Below are 3,477 nucleotides of genomic sequence, written 5' to 3' on the forward strand. Positions count from 1 at the left end.
GATGGGAAGCTGCCTTTTCTAGATGTAACAGTCATGGAAAAGGGCGGAGGTTTCCACACTGCAGTCTACACTAAGGAAACAAACATAGGAATGTGCCTAAATGCCAACAGCGACTGCCCTGACAGGTACAAGAGGAGTGTTGTTAACGCATACGTCGACCGTGCTCTCAGCCACAGCTCAGAATGGAAGCAAGTCGACGAAGAACTCTGTAGGGTAAGGCAGGTCCTAGTCAATAACGGCTTCTCCAATGGTTTCATCGAAGACATCATAAGAAGGAAAGTGAAAAGCCATGCAACCTCTGAAGAGACAACTAACACAACACCTATACCCCCTATTAGACTATTTTACAGGAACTTCTTTTCCACAGCTCATAAAATGGAGGAAAGGGTCCTGAAAGATATTGTTAATAGAAACGTTATCCCTACAGACAAAAATCAGAGGATACAACTGACGATTTACTATAAAACCAGAAAATCGGCCAGCCTACTCATGAGAAACTCTCCAGACACAAAACAGAACGCTTTAAAAGAGACTAACGTCGTCTATGCCTTCAAATGCCCTCTTGGGGACTGTAAGCTCCAAAAAAAACAGTATATAGGCAAGACAACAACATCTCTTTCTAGGCGTTTAACGATGCATAAGCAACAGGGCTCCATTAAGGAACATATAATCTCTTCCCACAACCAAACCATCGCCAGAGAAATCCTAGTAAACAACACAGAAATCATCGATAGATACAGCGATAGCAGGCGGCTTGACGTTTGCGAGGCACTACACATCAAGAAGTCAACACCAGCAATCAACAGCCAATTATTGCACAACTATATTCTACCCACCTCAAGACTCCGCTCCAATATAGAATCATCAAGAAATATGGACCAATAGGCTTTCTACAAACACTTCTATTCAATATCCATTGTTTCGTGTTCTGTCTTGTGTTGATGAAATTAATACCCTATTAATACCACTTCTTGTTCTTTCTTGTGCTGATGAAATTAATACCCTATTAATACCCTATTGTTCTGTCTTGTGTTAATGCCACATCACCCCTTCCACCTCACTCAAATGTAGATATAAAATCGGAGATGCGTAAGTTCTATTCAGTTGTGTATTTGTGAACTAAAGTCTTTGAAAATGTAATAAGTTCTACGAAACGCGCTCGTGTCGCGTCAGACTAGAAATAAAAATGAATTTTGGAGAATTGATTTTTGATTTACCTCCAACAGTGAAAAGAAATGTACGAAAGATTGAGAAAATTCGTGTTAGAATTATTAATCTTACTTTTTCGGTCATATTTAATAATATATATATATATATATATATATATATATATATATATATATATATATATATATATATGTATATATATATATATATATATATATATATATATATATATATATATATATATATATATATATATATATATATATATATATATATATATATATATATATATATATGACAATGTCAGACCACGGAGGAAAATGAAACAGGAATTTCCTTAAGTACTTTCGTATATTAAATACATCTTCAGAAGGAAGGATTTTACAGATCGAGTGATGGGTATAAATAGGCAGGAGAGAGTGGTGAAGTGGGGTGAGGTACAATACTTGGACAACGCAGACGGCCCGTTGGCCCATCAGATGCACCCAATTGGCCCATCCTATGTAGCCCAATGGCCCATCTGATACAGCAGACATACAAGCTTAATACATAAAGAGGTAAATATATACAATGAATTAGTGAGACAAATGTTTTTCAATGATCCTACTTAAATCGCCCTTTAGCTGATCTATTAGAAATGGATCTAAGTTATATAGACCACTGCTAATATTCAAATTACTTTCTTTGGTGATCTGTATCAAAGCAGATTCAATTATGTTTCTGTTATAGGTGCTTTACAATTTGTTATTGAAGAAGCACTCTCCCAATCAATTTGGTGAGCTTTTTCTGACAAATGCACAAACAAAGCATTAGACAATTGGCCATGTCTTACAGAGTATTTATGTTGCGATATTCTACATTTTAAATCTTTAGATGTTTGCCCGACATAGAACTTATTACATTCCTTACAAGGTATTTTATAAATGACGCAATTATCACTACGAGGGCTGTTCCTAACTAATAGCTTACCAACAGTGTTTTCGTAGCTAAACATTACATCAATATTAAAAAGTTTCAAGGCCTTGACAATATTCTCAAACCCAGAGAAATATGGTAAACATAACACATTCTTTGGGCGAATCCTTTCACTGCATACATTATTATAATATGTACGACGAGCTTTGTTACGACAAACTTCCAAAAAATTCAGTGGGTAACAAAGCTTAAGACCAATCGAATCAATATTCTTAAATTCTTCGTCTAAAAATTCTGAACTCACAACTCGAAGAGCTCTTAGATACATTGAAGAAAAAATTGACTTTTTTACATTGTATCTATGCCCTGAAAAATAATGAACATAAGATAAATTGTTCGTAGGTTTTCTGTAAACACAAAATTTTAATGAAGTGTTTTCCCTATGAATAAGCACATCTAAGAATGGCAAACATTTATCAATTTCAGTCTCCATAGTAAATTTTATGGAGGTGACTTGGTCATTAAGTTTGGCTACAAATTCGTCTGTGTTTACATCTGAAGGCCAAATACACAAGATATCATCAACATATCTAAACCAAGGAATGATTCCAGGAGTTATTTTTGAAACAAATTTCTTTTCGAAGAATTCCATGTACAGGTTTGAGAGCAATGGCGATAGAGGATTCCCCATTGCCATTCCAAAAGTCTGTAAATAATACTCATTATTAAAGGTAAATTTACATTCTTTAATGCACAACTTAACAAGACTGACAATAATATCAGCAGAAAGAGGTAAGTCATGGCTCATTAGTTCACGAGCAAGATAATCGAGAATATCATCGACCGGTACCTTTGTGAACAAGGAACAAACGTCAAAACTGATTAACTTTACATCAGGAGTGACAGGAACACTATTCAATTTGTTAACTAAATCAAGAGAATTTGTCAAATGAGAAGAGGAGATAGTGGTGATCCAGTTCTCTATACATACGGGATTTGGCTGCTTCCCTGTGGGTGGCAGCGCCACCTGGTTGTGCAACACTGAGGTTAATGTCGGTGTTAGTCAGGGTTGATACGCACGTGTAGTCCCATACCAACTGCTTGCCATTCTTCCAGGGGTTCACTGTGATACCATCCGGGCGACCAATAAGAGCATCAGAGTTACGGGGCGTTAGGTAACGGGGCTCTCTTTCAGCTGGGCATCCAGCTGTGGTGAGGCTCCTCTTGATGATGTCGTTAACTTCACTGTGCCTCGAGTGCCATCCCCCTGTGCTTTGGCAGAGTAGGCCATGGTGGCCGTACCTGTCAGCCAACACCTCGCCGCAAATACACCTATATCTGGTGTGGATTGGGGCAGCAAGGCGGAGGGCCACAGCAATTCGGAGGGCGTGTGGT

Source organism: Procambarus clarkii, unplaced genomic scaffold (assembly GCF_040958095.1).
Source record: "Procambarus clarkii isolate CNS0578487 unplaced genomic scaffold, FALCON_Pclarkii_2.0 HiC_scaffold_104, whole genome shotgun sequence".
NCBI classification, from domain to species: domain Eukaryota; kingdom Metazoa; phylum Arthropoda; class Malacostraca; order Decapoda; family Cambaridae; genus Procambarus; species Procambarus clarkii.